This window comes from Bos grunniens, chromosome 21, assembly GCF_055505025.1.
Source record: "Bos grunniens cultivar Pamir isolate PY7600 chromosome 21, Bosgru_T2T1.0, whole genome shotgun sequence".
In the NCBI taxonomy this organism is placed as follows: Eukaryota; Metazoa; Chordata; class Mammalia; order Artiodactyla; family Bovidae; genus Bos; species Bos grunniens.
This window is the reverse complement of record NC_141185.1, coordinates 43,524,094-43,546,779: the sequence shown is the minus strand read 5'-3', so window position 1 is coordinate 43,546,779 and position 22,686 is coordinate 43,524,094.

Genomic DNA, 22,686 nt, shown 5'->3' with positions numbered 1-22,686 from the left:
TTTGAGTGAACTCCAGGAGTTGGTGATGGACAGGGAGGCCTGGCGTGCTATGATTCGTGGGGTCGCAAAGAGTCAGACATGACTGAGCGACTGAACTGAACTGAACTGAACTGAAGCAACTTAGCACAGCACGTAAAGTAAAAAGTATAATATAGACATACACCCCTACATACAAATAGAAACCTCGGAGCAGATGGAAGAGTGGGTTCAAAGGCCCAGGGGTGAAGGTAGCATTGTAAGTTTGAAGGAGTGAGACTGAGGTTAGACTGTGGCTCAAGATAAGGCTGGGGGAGCAGGCAGACCAGACTGTGGCAGCACTTTATACACTGTGTTGAGAAGCCAGAGTTTTATCTTGGAGCAATGGGAAGCCTTTGAAGCTCTGCCAAGCGGGATGTGTGTGGGTGTAAAATAATCAGAACTTTCACAATTTGCATTTCTAAAAGATGTCTCTGACTGCAGAATGGGGAATGGATTTGAGATTGGAGTGGGGTGGGAAGAAGACACAGGAAGAACCATTTAGAGGGACTCCCCTGGCGGTCCAGGGGTTACAACTCTGTGCTTCCACTGTGGGGTGAAGTGGTGCACTGGTTCAGGCCCTGGTCTGGGAACTAAGATCCCCATATGGCATGCTCCCCCAGCCAACTCTAAAAAGAAGAATCATATAGAGGTTCCTGAAAAATCCTAGACAGAGGTAAGACTGGTCTGACTCAGGAAGACACAGTGCTAATTATTTAATCTGTTCTTTGCAGGTGGATTCCTTCATTGTTTCCATTGATTTTTGTCCTGCTTTTGCCTTATTTTCTGTTATGACTGGCAGCACTGCAATGGGCATACTTACACACAGAGCTTGGTAATCTTTGGTCTGTGTAATTGTAGAGCAAATACCTGGCCATGGGACGTGCATGTATTTCACAAAGAAGTAAAATGTGGTAGCTATTGCAATAGTGCCATTCCAAAATGTTGCATCCGTTCATGCACTCATGATAAGAATGCCAAGGTGCTCACACCCCCGCTAGCATTTGTATTTTCACCAATCTGAAGGATGAGAAATAGCATCTCTTTAAAAAATTTTTCCTTTTTTAAAAAATCATAAATGAGGTTGAACACTTGTTTGTGCTAATTTCGTCATTTGTGTCTATTTTTCTGTGACATCTCTTCACATCTTTTGCCTTTTCAATCAGATTGATGAGCTTTCAAAAAGTTTGCATTCATGCTTCATAAATGAAAACAATTATCTCTATTTCATATGTGCTCCAAATATTTCACCCAACTTGTCATGTATTTTGTTTTATTGGATAAATTTTTTCTATACAGAAGGCACACATTTTTGCATAATGATACAAACCAATTTTTTTGTTTTTATTGTTTTTTGTGGCTCTGGACTTCATGGGTGTTCATCACTTTGAGAATATAAGAATACATTGTATGCTCAGTCACTCAGTTGTGTCCGACTCCTTTCGACCCCATGGACTATACAGCCCACCAGGCTTCTCTGTCCATGGATTTTCCAATACTTAATTTTAAGTCTTATGGTTTACTTTTTGTTTAAAGCTTTGATCTGTTCTATTATTTATTTTGGTAGAAAGAGTAAAACAGGGATTGAACTTAATTTTCTCTAAAGACTTAGTTATCTCTAAATCATTTTTGAATAATTTCTAATTTCCACATTAATTTGAAATGCCATTTTTATTGTAAATTAAATTATATATGTAATTAAGTGTATTTATGAATCCTTTGGGCTTCTCTGATAACTCAGTTGGTAAAGAATCAGCCTATAATGCAGGAGACCCCAGTTTGACTCATGGGTTGGGAAGATCCACTGTAGAAGGGATAGATTACCCATTCCAGTATTCTTAGGGTTCCCTGATGGCTCAGGTGGTAAAGAATCCGATGGCAATGTGGGAGACCTGGGTTTGATCCCCAGGTTAGGAAGATCCCTGGAGAAGGGAAAGGCTACCCTCTCCAGTATTCTGGCCTAGAGAATTCCATGGACTGTTTAGTCCAGGGGTCGCAAAGAGTCAGACATGACTGAGTGACTTTCACTTTCACTTTGGACTTCCCAGGTGACAGAGTGGTTCGATCTGCCAGTGCAGGAAACGTGGGTTCGATCCCTGGGTCTGGAAGATCCCCTGGAGAAGGAAATGGCAACCTACTCCAGTGTTCTTGCCTGGAAAGTCCCACGGACAGAGGAGCCGAGTGGGCTACACAGTCCATGGGGTCATAAAGAATTGGACATAACTGAGCACACACATGAGCCCTTTATTCTGTTCTGGTCTTTAGTAAAACTATATATATATATATACACACACACACACACACACACACATATATTTAGTATCCTTTTTTAATCAGTATGTCTTAGAGATAGTTCTTTCCAGTCCCTCCACCAGTCTATTTTTTTCAGAAATTGCTTGGGTAATTCCCTCTTACCAACATTATCTTGCAGGAGTATTTTTCCAGATACATTTAACTTCTTACTGAGTTTCAAAATAATCTTTTTGATATTGTTTTTGGAAGCTCAGCTATAATTCTAAGAAAAATAGAAGTTTTCGATCAAAGAGCAAAATGTGTCTTTCCATTTACTTGCATTTTAAAAAGATTTCTTTGTATAGGTTTTGCACAGTTCTTGCCTAGTTTATTACTAGGTATTTTATCTTTTTAGTTGGTATAGTCCATGGGAAATTTTCTCCCAGTGTGGTTTATTCTTGATTATTATTTCTACAGAAAACCTATTCATTTTTATATATCAATTGTGTAATTAGTCACTCTAACAAATTTTTTAAAAATTAATTTGCTTATTAAGATATGGTTTGCATACTACAAAAGTTATGCAATTAATTCAATAACTTTCGTATTCACAAAGTTGTGCAATGGTCACCACTGTCTAATTCCAGAACATTTTCATAGCTATCACTGTGTACTCCAACCCCTGGCAATACTAATCTACTTTCTGTCTCTGTGTCTGCTCTGGACATAATGGAATCATAAAAACATGTAACCTTCTGTGTCTGGCTTTTTTCACTGAGCATAATGTTTTTGAGGTTCACCCGTGTTGTGACATAAATCAGTACTTCATTCCTTTTTTATGACTGGATAATAGTCTGTTGCACTATTTGCTTATCCACTCATCTGTTGAGGGAACTCGGATTGTTCCCTCACTTTTTTGCTATTAGGAATGATGCTGCTATGAAGATTTGTGTCCAGGTTTTTGTGTGAACATGTTTTCATTTATCTTGAGTGGATACCTAGGGGTGAAATTGTTGGGTCCCATAGTAACTTTGAGTTTGGCTTTCTGAAAAACTGCCAAGCTGATTTCCAAAGTGGCTGCACCATTTTACATTCCCACCAGCAGTGTATGAAGGTATCAATTTCTTCACATTTTTGCCAACACTTTAAAAATTATATATTTATTTGGCTGCACTGGGTCTTAGTTACAGCAGGCAGGTTCTAGTTCCCTGACGGGGCATCAAACCCAGTCCCCCTGCACTGAGAATGCAGAGTCTTAGCCACTGGACCATCAGGGAAGTCCCTTGCCAAAACTTTGTATTATCTGTCTTTTTGACTACAGTCAACGTGAAATGGCATCTCATTGTGGGTTTTGATTCTCAATTCTCTAATGACTAATAATGTTGACAATTTTTCCATGTACCTTTTTGCTGTTTGTAGAAGTGTCTACTCAGATCCTTTGCCAGCTTTTAATTGGGTTATTTGTCATTTTATTATTGAGTTTAGGAGTTCTTTATATGTTCTAGATACAAGTCCCTAACTAGATACTTAATTTACAGTATGTATTTGTGTCCCAAGCTAAGCCAATTAGAATTGACCTTTCCTACTAAAACTGTGGGGAGAGACATTCTTTTTTTTCCCTCTATACTCACCAACTAAATTATTAATTAATTTTGCTATGCCTTGGCTTATAGGATCTTAGTTCCCTGACCAGGGATAGAATCTGGGCCCTTGACAGTGAAAGCATGAAGTCCTAACCACTGGCCCTCCAAGGAATTCCCTCTCACCAACTTTAAATAGGAATTAAACAAGAGTTTCTTGTAGTCATCTTTTTCTAGATGAAAGGAAAAACCCACTGACAGTTGAAGAGAATGAAGCCAACATGAAGAGAGTAGAGGTAAGTCATAGCCAACTAGTCAGTTCTGACCTATTTAAGCCGTGGTTTCCAACCAGGCCTAGGGCTTCCCTCATAGCTCAGTTGGTAAAGAATCCGCCTGCAATGCAGGAGACCCTGGTTCATTTCCTGGGTTGGAAGATCCCCTGGAAAAGGGATAGACTAACCACTCCAGTATTCTTGGGCTTTCCTTGTGTTTCAGCTGATAAAGAATCTGCCAGCAGTACAGGAGACCTGGGTTTGATCCGTGGATTGGGAAGATCCCCTGGAGAAGGGAAAGGCTATACCCACTCCAGTATTCTGGCCTGGAAAATTCCATGGACTGTTTAGTCCTTGGGGCCGCACAAAGTTCGACACGACTGAGCGACTTTCGCTCACTTTAGCCAGGCCTAAAGCAAAGATACCGCTGGACTTTTCACCTATTTGAGTCAATTAAAAATTTTTATTCTATGTTTCTCCTTAAGATACTGAGCTGTTATTTTTTTCTCTTGTAATTATTTTTAATTAATTTATTTTAGTTGGAGGCTAATCACTTTACAATATTGTAGTGGTTTTTGCCATACATTGACATGAATCAGCCACGGGCTGTGTTCCCAATCCAGAACCACCCCCCTCACCTCCCTCCTCATCCCATCCCTTAGAGTCATCCCAGTGCACCAGCCCTGAGCACCCTGTCTCATGCATCGAACTTGGACTGGTGATCTATTTCACATATGATAATATACATGTTTCAGTGCTATTCTCTCGAATCATCCCACCCTTGCCTTCTCCCACAGAGTCCAAAAGTTTGTTCTTTACATCTGTGTCTATTTTGCTGTCTCGAATATATAGGGTCATCATTGTCCTCTTTCTAAATTCCATATATATGCGTTAATATACTGTATTGGTGTTTTTCTTTCTGACTTACTTCATTCTGTATAATAGGCTCCAGTTTCATCTACCTCATTAGAACTGATTCAAATGCATTCTTTTTAATAGCTGAGTAATATTCAATTGTGCATATGTACCACAGCTTTCTTATCCATTCATCTGCCGATGGACATCTAGGTTGCTTCCATGTCCTGGCTATTGTAAACAGTGCTGCGATGAACATTGGGGTACACGTGTCTCTTTCAATTCTGGTTTTCTCAGTGTGTATGCCCAGAAGTGGGGTTGCTGTGTTGTATGGCAGTTCTATTTCCAGTTTTTAAGGGATCTTCACACTGTTCTCCATAGTGGCTGTAGTGGTTTGCATTCCCACCAACAGTGTAAGAGGGTTCCTTTTTCTCTGCACCCTCTCTAGCATTTATTGTTTGTAGACTTTTTGATAGCAGCCATCCTGACTGGCGTGAGATGGTACCTCATTGTGGTTTTGATTTGCATTTCTCTGATAATGAGTGATGTTGGGCATCTTTTCATGTGTTTGTTAGCCGTCTGTATGTCTTCTTTGGAGAAATGTCTGTTTAGTTCTTTGGCCCATTTTTTGATTGGGTTGTCTCTTTTTCTGGCATTGAGCTGCAGGAGCTATTTGTATATTTTTGATATTAATTATTTGTCAGTTGCTTCATTTTCTATTATTTTCTCCCATTCTGAAGGCTGTCTTTTCACCTTGCTTGTAGTTTCCTTCGTTGTGCAAAAGCTTTTAAGTTTAATTAGGTCCCATTTGTTTATTTTTGCTTTTATTTCCAGTACTCTGGGAGGTGGGTCATAGAGGATCCTGCTGTGATTTATGTCAGAGAGTGTTTTGCCTATGTTTTCCTCTAGGAGTTTTATAGTTTCTGGTATTACATTTAGATATTTAATCCATTTTGAGTTTATTTTTGTGTTTGGTGTTAGAAAGTGTTCTAGTTTCATTCTTTTACAAGTGGTTGACCAGTTTTCCCAGCACCACTTGTTAAAGAGATTGTCTTTTCTCCATTGTATATTCTTGCCTCCTTTGTCAAATTTAAGGTGTCCATAGGTTCATGGATTTATCTCTGGGCTTTCTATTTTGTTCCATTGATCTATATTTCCATCTCTGTGCCAGTACCAAAGTGTCTTGATGAGGATAGCTTTGTAGTATACTCTGAAGTCAGGCAAGTTGATTCCTCCAGTTCCATCTTCTTTCTCAAGATTGCTTTGGCTATTCGAGGTTTTTTGTATTTCCATACAAACTGTGAAACTATTTGTTCTAGTTCTGTGAAAAATACTGTTGGTAGCTTGATAGGGATTGCATTAAATCTATAGATTGCTTTGGATAGTATACTCATTTTCACTATATTGATTCTTCTGATCCGTGAACATGGTATATTTCTCCATCTATTTGTGTCATCTTTGATTTCTTTCATCAGTGTTTTATAGTTTTCTGTATATAGGTCTTTTGTTTCCTTAGGTAGATTTATTCCTAAGTATTTTATTCTTTTCATTGTAATGGTGAATGGAATTGTTTCCTTAATTTCTCTTTGTGTTTTCTCATTGTTAGTGTATAGGAATGCAAAGGATTTCTGTGTGTTGATTTTATATCCTGCAACTTTACTATATTCATTGATTAGCTCTAGTAATTTTCTGATGGAGTCTCTAGGGTTTTCCAGGTAGAGGATCATGTCATCTGCAAACAGTGAGAGTTTTCCTTCTTTTTTTCCAATCTGGATTCCTTTTATTTCAGGAACAAGACAAGGGTGCCCACTCTCACCACTACTATTCAACATAGTTTTGGAAGTTTTAGCCACAGCAATCAGAGAAGAAAAAGAAATAAAAGGAATCCAGATTGGAAAAGAAGAAGTAAAACTCTAACTATTTGCAGATGACATGAGCTGGGTTTTATCTCTTGCAATCAAAAGTCCCAAGCAGGGAATTCCCTGGCAGTCCAGTAGTTAAGACTTCTGCGCCTCCACTGCAGAGGGCACCGGTTTGATCCCTGACTGGGGAACTAGGATCCCACATGCCATGTGGCATGGCCAAAAATTTTAAAAATAAATAAAAATATAAAATAGATAAGCAACAAGGATTTACTGTATAGCACAGGGAAATTAAAAAAAAAAGTCTGGAGCAGTCTAGGAAATCTAAGCATTTCTGTTTCAGTAACAGAAAAAAAATCAAGAATGTTTAAAAAAATAAAAAATGAAAAAAAAAAAATAAAAAATGCATATTGGAGCTTGTCAAGTGCTTACTGGTATATTCTTATGCTGTCTCCCCCTTTCTGTGAATATAATGTCTTATATTAATAGATTTCCTAATATTGACTAGAGGAGAAGGCAATGGCACCCCACTCCAGTACTCTTGCCTGGAAAATCCCATGGATGGAGGAGCCTGGTGGGCTGCAGTCCATGGGGTCGCTAGAGATGGACACGACTGAGCAACTTCACTTTCACTTTTCACTTTCATGCATTGGGGAAGGAAATGGCAACCCACTCCAGTGTTCTTGCCTGGAGAATCCCAGGGATGGTGGAGCCTGGTGGGCTGCCATCTATGGGGTCGCACAGAGTCGGACACGACTAAAGTGGCACAGCAGCAGCAGCAGCAATATTGACTAGATATATTCCAAGGATGGGTTAGATTGGTCATCTAAAATTATTCTTCTAATGTACTGCTAAAACATATTTGCTTTAAAAATAGTATTTTAGGTCAATATTTGTAAGTATGACTTGTCAAAGGGTATCAGAAAACTGATGGTTCATGATTCATATCCAGCAGCTGATAAATTTTGTTTGTCCTATTGATATTTTTTGTCCTGCTGCTGCTAAGTCGCTTCAGTCATGTCCGATTCTCTGCGATCTCATAGATGGCAGCCCACCACTTATTTGTCCTATTGATATTTTAAAAATTGGAGGGTTAAAGATCCAGCTGTTCTTGAAAAACTAGGTAGATTCAGTGAGCCTGAGTCTCTGTATGGAAAAGACGGTCTGAGGATTGGATAGGTTGTCGTTGTTGTTCTTCAGTCCCTCAGTCATGTCTGACTCTTTTTGACTCCATGGACTGCAGCACACCAGGCTCCTCTGTCCTCCACTGTCTCCCAGAGTTTGCTCAAATTCATGTCCATTGAGTTTGTGATGCTATCTAACCATCTCATCCTCTGCTGCCCTCTTCTCTTCCTGCCCTCAATCTTTCCTAGCACCAGGGTCTTTTCCAATGAGTCAGCTCTTCGCCCCAGGTGGCCCATCTTTAAACTGGACAGGCTCTCCAGTACCCCCAGGACCCAGCACTCACAAGTGTGAAGCCCATATTTTCAGTTGGTCAGAGTCACGCATTTGTGTCTCTTATCTGGTCTGTGAAGTCATTTGAATTTGTGACTCCTTTGTTTTCTTTTCTGTTTGGTCCTTTTCAGGTATTCTGGGCTCAAGAATGGAATGCTCTGTTTTTTGGAAGGGTGAAAGAAAGAATTTACCTATGCAGATATTGGGCCTTGGTACTTATTATTAGGCCTCTTTTATTTTTTTTCCAGAAGTTTTCCCCTTCCCAAATTGTTGGAGCCTGCTTGCCTTCCCGTCATAGCTACAGTCTGAGAATAGCTCACTGTGTCCGCCTTCCTGTGGCCTGAGGGTGGGGAGATGTCAGTTTGTGGGCAGCCTAGCCCCAAGGCCTGCACTCGACTTTGATCTGAAATGTTTTCTGGACCCTTCCAAGGCTCACTCCACAAGCAGGAGGGCGTGCATCTGTTTCCTGGCTGTGAGAGACCCATCTTTGACCTTCATGTCATTTTCCCAACTCAGCTCTGTGCCTGAAGACTGTTTTGGCAGCCCTTGGACATCTTTCCAGCTCCACTGGCTGCCCAGGTGGCAAGTCAGGCCTCCTACTGGCAAGGGTTTTGCACATTTTCCCCAGCTATTCGATCGCTGGCTTAGGTCAATGTCACTCCAAGTTGGAGGATATTAGTGATAGTTCCCAAGCTTCTCTCCAGCCCACCCAGCTTTCCCTCTTTCTGACCAGTGTGGAAGGCAGAGGAGAGAAGCTGGGATTTATGCTTCACTGCTCTAGCATCTTCCATTTCCCCCCCTTTGTCAGCATTTCTGGAAGTTTGTGGTTTCCAAAGTTAAGGAAACCCAAATTTGTGGAAGTCAGTGTAAAAAGCAACAAATGATCATAAATGCATTTCATGGTAGAGATGCTCCTTGCATTGGTCTGGAATCAGTGAAGGAAAGTCCACTCGGAATCTGTAACAATGACTTTTATCCTGCTATAACCAACCTGAAAAAATCTGCTTAGATAAACTTTCAGCATTCTAGACAAAGTCTTTTGTAAGAAATAACTCAATGGTATAGAGTCCTGCCTGGTTAAGAAAGGACTCATGAGGCTCTGAGGATGGAGCAGAGATGAAGGAATCTTGGATATTTACGATGACTAGATCTAGATCTTATGTTCTGTGGCCACAATAGCCAGAAAGTACAGTTCTGAGACCAGATTTTCAGAGACCAATGTCTATATAAACATGGGATGCAACTGCGGTAAATTGGAGTGGACATCTCCTGCTTTTGTCTGCTCAGCCCTTTTCTTTGTCATATGGTAACAGAGCTTGACCTCCTGGCCAAAATGATGGACGTATGATCCAAGCCAGGGAAAACAAAGTCCTCTTATGGGATTTTTCAAATGGGATCTGGAAGAGAGAAGCTCGATTTTCTTAACGTCAGAGTCCTGTGGTCAATGTGAAAAGTGAATCATAAGGGAATGAGACCAGCAGAAGGAGCCATGAGAGGGGGAGAAAAAAAAAAGAGTTCAGGGTTCCACTAATTTCTGTAGCCAGCTCCACCCAGCTTTTCCTATGATTTGACAATTGGGTTGATAGGTTCCAACTTTGCTAAGCTCATTTGAATCAGGTTTGGAGAGTCTGAAGAGTCCTGACTAATGGACTACTACTCCTCGGGGACAGTTATGAGAGGTTGCATGTAATCACAGATTTTGCATTGGCTCTGCACCTCTGATTCCTCAAGGATTTAAGTCATTGCTTGGTCATGGAAGATTTTAGAGCAGCTTCTTGGAGTTAGAATTTCAGTGTGACTTTTCTTGCTTTAGTGAGCATGGCTTTTATTTTTGGTGTCTGAATTTTAAAAAATGGTAATTAAGTTGGATGTTTGAGAGAACAAGGGAGCAGATAAAGAAAGGATTCATTCAGAGTTCCCTTGTAGAGAGGATCTCAACATGTAGGAAGAGCTGGTGGTGTCAGGATGCTGTGACTAGCAGGGGCCATGAGAGACTAGTAGTCTGTTTCTCTTCATCCCCTCCATTGCTTCATATAATTATCGTTTCATTTTTGTGGTAAGAACAATTAAGATCTAGTCTCTTAGCAACTTTGAAATTTATAATACAGTCTTGCTGGCTGTAAATTGTATGTTGTGCATTAGATCTCTGGGACTTGTTTATCTATTAGTTGAAAGTTTCCCTCCTAAATGAAGGAGGAAACAGACAGAACAGGCTCTGTCTTGAAAGCAGGACTCCATCTTGTGCCTGACTGTGGACTTTGAGCTATATGCCCAGTATCTATGGAAATGACATACCAACTGAAAAATCAGGCCCCCCGGAAGGAAGAGCCCCAGGGCTAGTATCTAGACTCTCCATGCCTAAAAGAATACCCTAATTATCTGTGTAACAGAATGCAATTATACATTCTATTATGTTTATTGGGGTATGACCACAGGCCTATTGGTAATTGTCCCCTGTTAACTACCTGGGCTTAAGGCATATGAATCACGGGTGAACTTTGATTGTATCTTTCTTTTCCTTTGTTCAGACTAGTTTCAGGGAATTTGGGGAGGTGGGTTTGGGCACGTACACTTAGGGTATATAAGGTTTTCACAAAAACTGGTCTGGGTCCTTGGCTAAGAGGAGACGCTGTCTTGGGCCAGCCAGTGTAATAAACTGTACTTCACTATCTGCATTATCCTTCTAAGTGAGGTTGTTTCCCAGAACGCAGGGCTACAACATAAGCACCATCTCACCAATTTCCCCCTCTCCAGCCCCCAACCCCCCTACTCCCACCCCCACCCCCACCTCCACACCACTTCCCAGACCCTTGTAACTACTATTCTACACTAGAGAGTTCAGCTTTTATAGTTTCCACATATAAATAAGATCCTACAGTATTTGTCTTTCTCTTTCTGACTCATCTTGCTTAGCATAATGCCCTCAGGGGTCGTTCATTTTGTTGCAAATGGAAAAATTTCCTTCCTTCTCAGGGCTGAGTGGCATTCCATTATATACAAAGAGCACAGCTTCCTTATTCATCCACTGATGGACACTTAGGTTGTTTCCGTGTCTTGGCAGGACGGGCAGAGGGAAGAACTGGGCTGAGTCAGTCTTAAGAAGGCTCTAACACTAGGAGGACCCTCTGGAGCTGTGAGTTGGGATTAGTAACATACCTGTGCATCTAACAGTCACGGGGTGTGAGAAGCCCAAAGAAGGGAGTATGGCCTTGGATAAGACAACTCTCATCAGTCCAGCCTCTCTCAGAAGAGGGCTGACCATTGGCAGCAAATCCAGCCACTAGGGGACACTGGCCATCTGTCCTGAAGAGGGATCTGGGCTGCCCATCTCAGGGTTCACTGCTTATCTTGTTATTTTTACTTAACTTGTTATGGTAAAGAACCTACTTACAAATGCAGATGAGTTCAATCCCTGGGTTGGGAAAATGCCCTGGAGAAGGAAATGGCAACCCGTTCCAGTACTGTTGCCTGGAGAATTCCATGGACAAAGGAGCCTGGTGGGCTACAGTCCATGGGTCGTAAGAGTTGGACACGACTTAGCAACTAAACAACAACAAAAGGGAAGGTAGACAGCAAAATAACACACAAATATATAATATAGTGGTATATCAGTTCAGTTCAGTCGCTCAGTCGTGTCTGACTCTTTGCGACCCCATGAATCGCAGCATGCCAGGCCTCCCTGTCCATCACCAACTCCCGGAGTTCACTCAGACTCACGTCTATCGAGTCAGTGATGCCATCCAACCATCTCATCCTCTGTCGTCCCCTTTTCCTCCTGACCCCAATCCCTCCCAGCATCAGAGTCTTTTCCAATGAGTCAACTCTTCGCATGAGGTGGCCAAAGTACTGGAGTTTTAGCTTTAGCATCATTCCTTTCAAAGAACACCCAGGGCTGATCTCCTTTAGAATGGACTGGTTGGATCTCCTTGCAGTCCAAGGGACTCTCAAGAGTCTTCTCCAACACCATAGTTCAAAAGCATCAAGTCTTTGGCACTCAGCTTTCTTCACAGTCCAACTCTCACATCCATACATGACCACAGGAAAAACCATAGCCTTGGCTAGACGGACCTTTGTTGGCAAAGTAATCTCTGCTTTTCCATATGCTATCTAGGTTGGTCATAACTTTCCTTCCAAGGAGTAAGCGTCTTTTAATTTCATGGCTGCAATCACCATCTGCAGTGATTTTGGAGCCCCCCAAAATAAAGTCTGACACTGTTTCCACTGTTTCCCCATCGATTTCCCGTGAAGTGATGGGACCAGATGCCATGATCTTCATTTTCTGAATGTTGAGCTTTAACTTTTTCACTCTCCTCTTTCACTTTCATCAAGAGGCTTTTTAGTTCCTCTTCACTAAATAAATAAAAAGTGGTAGATAATGCTACGTTAAGTGGAAAAAAAATAGAATTAGGTTAAAGAGATAGGGAATGAAGGAAGTAAGGGACTCTTACTTTATTTCTTAAGATTTATTTATTGGTTGCGCCAGGTCTTAGTTGTGGCATGCAAACTCTTACTTGCAGCATGTGGGATCTAGTTCCCTGACCAGGAATCAAACCCATGCCCCCCTGCATTTGGAGCATGGAGTCTTAGCCACTGGACCACCAGGGAAGTCCCAGGAATATAATTTTAAACAGAGACCTTGAAAGGCTTTTCTGACAAAATGACATTTGAGCAAAGACCAGAAGTAAAAGGGGGCAGAATAAAATGAGCTTCTGAGACAAGTGTGTTCTAGGCAGAGGACACAGCAGGGGCAAAGGTCCTAAGAGCTTGGCATGTTCAAGGAACTAGAGAGAGATCAGTGTGGCTGGAGTGGAGTGGGGAGCGAGGGAGGGAAACACTGGGGGATTAGGGCACAGAGGTAGCCACGGTCAGATCAGATGGGGCCCCACAGATTCTTGTAAGTTTTGTCTTTTCCCTTGAGCAGGATGTGAGCCATGGTTGAGTTTGAGGAGACACTGAGATGATCTGACTTGGGTTTTGTTTCTGTTATTTTTTTTAAATCGTCCTTTTAAAATTTTCTTTTATTTTGTGCTTATTTTTGGCAGCGCCTCACAGCATGTGCATGCATGCGTGCTAAGTCACTTCAGTCATGATTGACTCTTTGTGACCCTTGACTGTAGCCGGCCAGGCTCCTCTGTCCATGGGATTCTCCAGGCAAGAATACTGGAGTGCGTTGCTATTTCCTCCTCCAGGGGATCTTCCCAACCCAGGGATTGAACCCACATCTCTTATGTCTCCTGCATTGGCAGGTGGGTTCTTTACCACTAGCGCCAGCTGGGAGGCATGTGGGATCTTATGAATAGTTTCCCGACCAGGGATCCTCTTGCAGTGGAAGCTTGGAGTCTTAACCACTGGACTGCTAGGGAAGTCCCCTAACTTGGATTTTAGAAGGAGCACTCTAGCAGCTATGTGAAGAGTGGGAAGGAGGGGGGCCAGAATGGGGGCAAGAATGACAGTCCAGGAAGACACGAGACCCACCTGGGACAGTAAATGCATCACACACAGAGCCCCACACTTCACGGCTTCTGCTGGAGAGTATTGATGGAGAAGAGGTCAGGCTGAGCCCTACAGCTCTCCAGCATGCAGAGGCTTGATTCACTGGATGGACTGCTGCTAAGAGCACCACTTTCCCAAGGTGCTACTGCCCATATGGTGTTTCCCAGGTTAAAGCAAAATTTTTTGGTCATTTCATTAAAATTTGGGGGAATAGGAAGATTAAATACATAAATTCAAATCTTGGTCTTTCTTTTTTTTTGAAGTATAGTTTATTTCCCAGGTGGTGCTAGTGGTAAAGAACCCGTCTGCCAAGGTAGGTGATATAAGAAATACAGGTTCGTTCCCTGGGTCGGGAAGATCCCCTGGAGTAGGGCATGGCAACCCATTCCAGCATCCTTGCCTGGAGAATCCATGGACAGATAAGCCTGGTGGGCTACAGTCCATAAGTTCCAAAAGAGATGGACATTACTGAGGGGACTTAGCACATATGCATAGTAGATTTACAATGTTATTTTTATTGTACAGATTTTGTATGTATGATATACATATTTTGTTATTTATGTTATGTATGATATACATATAACATGTATGTATATATGTATACATACGTATATATATATTCTTTTTCATATCCTTTTCCATTATGGCTTATTACAGGATATTGAATGTAGTTCCTTGTGCTCTACAGTAGGACCTTGTTGTTTATCCATCCTATATATAATAGTTTGCATCTGCTAACCCCAAACTCCCAATCTGTCTTTCTCCCACCTGCCTTCCCTTGGCAACCACAATCAAATCTTGGTATTGATTGGAATGGTTAAGTAAGATTGAAATGAATTGAATTATTTATATTGAAGAAGGAGGTCAATGTATTAGGCTTTTCTTCTTTTCTTCAGACCCTTCTAAGGATTCTACATACCAGTTTCAAGGCTATTCCCTTCCACAGCAATACCTGCCTTTCCATCTGGAATGTTGACAAACTCTACCATTCCTTCATCCTTCTGGTTATGCTTGTTCATGGTGTGGCCATTTTCTTCTGCTAAGAACTTTGTTGTTGTTCAGTTGCTAAGTTGTGTCTGACTCTTTTTGACCCCATGGACCACAGAAAGCCAGGCTCCTTTGTCTTTCACTATCTCCCAGGGTTTGCTCAAACTCATGTTCATTGAGTCAGTGATGCTATTCAACCACCTTATCTTCTGCCTCCCTCTTCTCCTTTTGTCTTCAATCTTTCCTAGCATCAGGGTCTTTTCCAATGAGTCAGCTCTTCGCATCAGGTAGCCAAAGTATTGGAGCTTCAGCATCAGTCCTTCCAATGAATATTCAGGGTTTATTTCCTTTAGGATTGCCTGATTTGATCTCCTTGCAGTCCAAGGGACTCTCAAGAATTTTCTCCAGCACGATTTGAAAGCATCAGTTCTCTAGCACTCAGCCTTCTTCATGGTACAGCTTTCACATCTGTACATGACTACTGGAAAAACCATGGCTTTGACTATATGAATCTTTGTCAGCAAAGAGATGCCTCTGCTTTTTAATATGCTGTCTAGGTTTGTCATAGCTTTCCTTCCAAGGAGCAAGCGTCTTTTGATTTCATGGTTGCAGTCACCATCCACAGTGATTTGGGAGCCCAAGAAAATAAAATCTGTCATTGCTTCCACTTTTTACCCTTCTATTTGCCTTGAAATGATGATGCCAGATGCTATGATCTTAGTTTTTTGAATGTTGAATTACCTGTGCTCAATAACTCTGTTGTCCTTGTCTTCACATCTCTTATGGCCAGAGGCCAGTTTCCCTGTACTATCTGGACTCTCATTGTCTGTGGAATGTAAAATTTCCTATTTCTGATCATTTTTTACTTTATTAAAATACTGTCTGATTCAGTTTTTGGCAGAGGATTCACCGGACTGTATTTATTGGCAATATTGTTATCTACTTAAACAAAGGAGAAAGAAATTAAAGCTGTTTAATGAGGTTCAAAGCCAAGACAATCCCTGGAATCCCCTTTGGTCTCTGCCTTTTCAAATTATGCTCAAAACCATTATTCTGTATAGAGAGAAACAGAGAACAGAAGGGAGCCACTGTGTTTCTTTAGGACGTTGATTAGCTTCTGTCATATAGGAGTCAGGGTCTCCCCTGGGTCTTGTCAAATGTGAACATCAGCCCCTGAAATATTTGGAAGAGTTGGTCTCTTGCTTGGAAGCCATAATTAGCATAACTCATCATACGTCTGGAGCCAGGAGTCATGTTTCTCCAAATCACCACTCCTATAAGACTTCTTCTTAAAGAAGTGTTCCCATAAGGTTCAATGTATTCTGTCTGGTCAAACTCCATTGTTCCCTCGCGGGTTAAGAAAGGGGAAAAACAGAGCATTAGAACATAGGGAAATGATAACCTTAGACATTGAGAAAGTAAAACGAAAGCCTCTGTGTACACATCAGTTAGTTTATATTTTTGTAAAGCTCACCAGTGCTCTTCTTGAGCTGCTCAAATCCCAAGTAGATTAGTGTCACGCGAGTCTATGTTGTTCGGTTTTTTGTCTTGTCACAACAAAGATTGGAGTGGCGGACATTAAAGCCCCCTCGGTGTATCACAGGTCTTGGATAGACCGTGTTATAGCTCTCAGGTCTCAAATGGACCATGTTATAGCTCTTAGACAAATCAGTGTTACAGCTCAGTGTTACAGCTCTATTTTATTTAGAAAATAGCAGGAAAATCTATCTTTGAGGCGTGAGGGCATGTCGATCCAAAGACACGTGGAGAAGATCGCCCCAGCGCGCGGGAGAGAGAGACAGCTAGCTTTGGCTCCTCTTTTTATATGTTTATCTCTCTCTGGGCCTGTCCTATGTAAATTGGGCCAGCCAGGAGTGTTGTTTGTTTTACCTGAGGTCCTCACTCCAGCCCTCGGACCTTCTTTTGTTCTATTTTTGCGGGCTTTTCCCTTCTTTGTCTTTTAGCCACCACCATTTTGGACTCCTTTTCCCTATTCTACCTATCTAACATTAGGAAATACTGGTTTCTATTTACAACAAACATAGCCTGCATTCAATTTTGCCTTCTTGGAGAGTGAGTAGTATGTTTTATACAAAATGATGATTTCTTTTGAAGAAACATCTCGATGAGGTTGAGAAAGATAAAACCCCCTGAGCACAGCCTAGGTGCCAGAGAGGAGTTGAAGGAAGCACTCATTTGCACTGCCTGATCATGTGGGAGAATTGGGATTTCCCAACGTATCCCCAGAATGAGAGAAGACCAGGGGGACTTACATATATATGCTATGCCTGCAGGTTTCCTTCATCTTGTTCTCTGCTCGAATGAACTTGGCACATAGTACATGCTCAATAAATGTTTGCCAACTCAATGGAAAGCAAGGGGAATGTGAGGAACTCTTGGGGGAGAGTTTTGTTTGATTTCTCATAATTTAGGATCTAGGAGCTCAAGCCATTCAACTTGAACATCAGAGGAATGAGGGATCCAGAAAAGTTGGAAAAGATTGGAACTGGAAACCTTTGGCTTACATTCATTTTATAGTTATAAAAGCTAAGCTCAGAGAAGTTAAATGATCTGCCTCACGTTATTATGAAATTTGAGTAGGAGCATTAGGGCTTGATTCAAATCATCCTGCTCTGAGTTTTGTCTTGATTATCTGTTACTTTTGTAACATTTTGTCTGTCCATTCCTAGGCTCTAACTACTTCTTTTTTTCTTTTACTTTATGGTTTATTACAGGCTGCCCAGGTAGCTCAGTGATAAAGAACCCACCTACTAATGCAGGAGATGCAATTTCAATCCCTGGATTGGGAAGATCCCCTGAAGAAGGAAATAGCAACCCACTCCAGTATCCTTGCCTGGGAAATCCCATGGACAGAGGAGCCTGGCAGGCTACAGTCCATGGGGTCACAGACTCTATACACCTTAGTGACTGAACAATGGCATGGTTTATTATAGATATGGAATGTATTTTCCTATGTTATAGAGTAGGACTGTGTTGTTTATTCATCCTACATATAATAGTTTCTATCTGCTAATCCCAAACTCCCAATCCATCTGTCCCCCAACCCTCATCCACCTTGGCAACCACAAGTCTGTTCTCTATGTTTGTTTATCTGTTTCTGTTTTCATAGATATGTTCATTTGTGTTGTATTTTAGATTCCACAGATAAATGATATTATGTATTTGTCTTTCTCTTTCTAACTTACTTCACTTAGTATGATAATCTCTAGGTCCATCCTTATAGCTGCAGATGGCATTATTTCATTCTTTTCTATGGCATATATATATATATACCATATCTTCTTTATCTATTTATCTGTCAATGGACATTTAGGTTGCTTCTATGTCTTGGCTATTATAAATAGTGTTGTTATGTACATTGGGGTGTGTGTATCTTTTTGAATGATAGTTTTGTTGAGATGTATGTCCAGGAGTTGAATTTCTGGGTCTTATGGCAAGGTTTCCCTGGTAGCTCAGCTGGTAAAGAATCCACCTGCAATGCAGGAGACCCCGATTCAATTCCTGGGTGGGGAAGATCCCTTGGAGAGAGGAAAGGCTACCCACTCCAGTATTCCTGGGCTTCCCTGGTGGCTCAGGTGGTAAAGAATCTGCCTGCAATGCGGGAGACCTGGGTTCTATTCCTGGATTGGGAAGATCCCCTGGAGGAGGGCATAGCAACCCACTCCAGTATTCTTGCCTGGAGAATCCTATGGACAGAGGAGCCTGGTGGGCTATAGTCCATAGGGTTTCAAAGAGTCAGACATGGCTGAACAACTAAGCATATGGCAACTCTATTTTTAGTTTTTTGAGGACCCTCTGTATTGTTTTCCGTAGTGAGTGCGCCAGTTTATATTCCTACTAATGATGTAGAAGGTCTCAGTTCAGTTCAGTTCAGTTGCTCAGTCCTGTCATGAGAACAGCATGAACAATAGAAGATCTAACCCCTGCTTTTGGGGCCATAGTCTCACTTTGCTGCTGCTGCTGCTAAGTCGCTTCAGTTGTGTCCGACTCTGTGCGACCCCATAGACGGCAGCCCAACAGGCTCCTCCGTCCCTGGGATTCTCCAGGCAAGAATACTGGAGTGGGTTGCCATTTCCTTCCCCAATGCTTGAAAGTGAAAAGTGAAAGTGAAGTTGCTCAGTCGTGTCTGACTCCTAGCGACCCCATGGACTGCGGCCCACCAGGCTCCTCCATCCATGGGATTTTCCAGGCAAGAGTACTGGAGTGGGGTGCCATTGCCTTCTCCGTAGTCTCACTTTATTGAAGTGCAAAAGGAAATGGAATCATGCAGTAGGTTCCAAAGTGACTATTTACCAAACTACTGTGAAGGCTTTTGTTCTCCAAGAGAACTGAACGTTTTAGAAGGGAGTAAGGCATCAATAAAGTCAAGTGGACATGGATTGCCCAATGATCTATTTCAAGGGGACTCTTGGCATGGAATATAGATCCACACCCACTCCTGGTTATGGTTCATTTCTCTCACTAATAGTCTCAGTCTCAGTGGCTGTTAGTGAATAATAGGTGTTATTTTCATGCCTCGTAAGTGATTCAGCCAGATCTCAGGGACGTGTCCTCCCAGGAGAAAGGAACCAACATGTTTCTCAAAAAGGACATTCACTGGGGTGGATAAAAAATGAGAGGAGTGAAAGTTGGTTGTGATTAGGAAGTTTGCTCAGAGTCATGGCCTAGAAGCTGCAAGGAATAGAAAGTAAAGATGCAGATTTGTGCGGTTCTCTTGTTTGCCCCTGGCTGGGTTCTTGCTGGGTGAAGGAGCAGAGGTGGCAGACACTTGGACTGGTACTGATTTGGGGCTCAGAATTTCCTGATGTGCGAGCTGGCTGTGTGGCTGAGGACAGAGCTCCAGCAGGCTCAGGAAGGAAGTGATGCCACGTGGAGGCTCCCTGGGCCCTGAGGTCTTGGTGTGAGACCTGGTGGACAACGCGCAGAGCTGAAGAGGAAGGAGAGAGTGGTTTTGATTTAACCTGAGAGAAAAGAGACAAAGTTGGGAAAAGGGAGCAATTGAAGGGTGGTTGCTGGAGAAGGGGGACTCTTCTTTGAGGCAGGTGGGAAGGTTGGGGAGACCACCCAGAGAGTGAGGAATTCTGAACTGGAAGCCAGAGAAAGTTGGGACGCTGCCATGTGAAACCCCATGGTGGATGCGCCCAGATGACAGGATGGCCCAGCAGTCCTGTGGGAGCACCCAGTCAGGCACTGGCCACTGTTCAGATCCGCTGTGCATCCAACCAACAGTGCATTTCAGCACCTCTTCCCATACCCTTAGGTAGCCTGAGGGAGGTGTAGAGAATAACTGGTTAGAAGATCAGAGCAGCTGGAACAAGATGGCAACAGGGTCCCATTTAAAAAAAAAATTTTTTTTTAATTACTTTTGTTTATTTATTTGACTGCACCAGGTCTTAGTTGCAGCACACAGGATCTTCAGTTGTGGTATGTGAGATCTAATTCCCCGACCAGGGATCAAACATAGGCCCCCTGCATTGGGAGCGTGGAGTCTTAGCCTCTAGACCACCAGGGAAGTCCCAGCAGGGTCCTTTTGTGGGAGCTTCTCATGCGTGGGGCAGCCAAGCCATTTTCCTTGTACCCCCACCATGTCTAGCCTTCCTGTGGGGACCACTGTTTGTATCGACAGAAATGACCATGGAGGAGCCTCCAGAGACTCTTTCTTTTTCTGGTTGGCACCTGGGATCTAGTTCCCCAACTAGGGATCAAACCTGCACCCCGTGCAATGGAAGCACAGTCTTAACCACTGCACCGCCAGAGAATTCCCTCCAGAGGCTCTTAAAATCAAGTGCTCAGGGAACAGATACAGACAAGCTGGGTGATTCTTGTTCTCCAGACCTTCTGGCCAGTCATCAAACTGTCACGAATAAAAATATCATGGACTCCATCTGGCTTCCTTTAGTGGATTTTTTTTTTTTTAAAGAAGAGGAGCAGATGTTTCACACAGCAAGAAAGAATACTTAAGGTTGTTTGCAGGTGGAATGAGATATGTATTGCGGCACTTAAAGGGCACTTGTATGGAAACATTCACACACTTACATTCCACCAAATTTATTTAAAATATTTGTTTTATTTATTTATTTGGCTGTACTGCGTCTTAGTTGTAGCATGCGGGCTCTGGTTCCCTGACCAGGGATCAAACCCAGGCCCCTGGCATTGGGAGCGCCGAGTCTTAACCACTAGACCACCAGGGAAGCCCCCACAGCCAGCTTTGAAGGCATATTTTCCCTTCACTGATACAAGTGGCATATTGCTGGGTGATGGGCACATTTTATCAATGATACTGTTGAAATCCCTGGTCCACCACATCATGACAGGCATCATCCTTCACTTTCTGCTTTTTACTAGTTCCATTTTTTTACTTTGAAGGTTAAGGGTGGGCTCATCATTGTTTATCATGGGAGCTACTTAAGTGAATGCTGATGCGCGGTTTCTGTTTGCACACAGTTGCATGGTTTTTACAGTCATTCTTTTAACATTTTGTGAGTTCCCACTCAACACCAGGGACATTGACAGCTGCTGGATATGATTATGAAAAGATGTCATCACCATCCTTCAGAGCATATGGAATGGACACAGGCCATATAAGAATGACTGCTAAAACAGAGGTACACACAGATACTCTGGAGTCAGGAGACCTGGTTCTGAGATGTAGGTTTGCTCCTTGGCAATCTGGAAACCCCAGAGAAGTCGCACACCTCCTTTGAGACAGGGGAAAGTCTCTGCCAGAGAGGCAAACATTTCCCCTTGACAGCCGACAGAGTAGGACCTGGAACCCAGGTGTACCAGAGACCGTCCCTTTCATCCCTGTGGCCTCACTGCTTGGACGGTCATGAGAAATCCCAAAGGAGAAAAAGGTCATTGCATGTCTGAACTTCCCACTATGTGTGGAAGACTTATGTACGATAAAACGTATGAATAAAAGCACCCATTTTTCTTAACCATTATTTTTTCATGCCTTATCACTCTGATGAAGAAACCAGAGATGTGTTAGAGAATGTTTCTTCTGCTAAACTGGGGTGCTCATTAGACCAAAGCTGACAGTGACAGCTTTGTGCCAGCACATCTGTGGGATGTGAGAGAACAGAGAAGCCTGTTTGAAAGATGTTTCTTGCCCCACAGCAGATTTCCTAATCCATTTTCCTTAATTCTTCACACTTATGAATAATTCATCGAACAGTCTGAACTTGTGGCAGAGACAATTCTTTAAAAAAAACACCTCAGCTCTTTGCCTTTAATTGTTCTATGACAGATTGCTCATTCCTTTTCCTTAGTGGTGGATCAGGCGGATTTGAAGTTTTGGTATAAAAGGTCATGAGCACATTGAGTTGAATTCCTGCTTCTCTCCTTGCCCAGCTTGGCTTCAGCATAAGGGGCCTGGAGTGGATGGAATTGGGCTTCTCTTGTACACAGCCCTCCTCTCCCTCTGTGGAGTCACCTTTTACTGCAGTGCACTAGGGGTTGATGCTTCTAGGAGCCTGTCTCTGTGGGTGTTGCTGCTTTCCCGTCATGGCTGTCTGGGTAGCAGGTGCTCAGATAACAGCTCTTGAGGGTCCCATGTGTGAATCTAGTGGAAAGTCCTTTTAGAAGTCAAAGCTATAGTTTTTCCAGTAGTCATGTATGGATGTGAGAGTTGGACCATAAAGAAGGCTGAGTGCTGAAGAACTGATGCTTTCAAAGTATGATGCTGGAGAAGACTGTTGAGAGCCCCTTGAACTACAAGGAGATCAAATCAGTCAATCCTAAAGGAAATCAACCCTGAATATTCATTAGAAGGCTGTTTCTGAAGCTGAGGCTCCAATACTTTGGCCACTTGATGCAAAGAGCCAACTCGTTGGAAAAGACCCTGATGCTAGGAAAGATTGAGGGCAGGAGAAGGCAGTGACAGAGAATGAGATGGTTAAATATCATCACCAA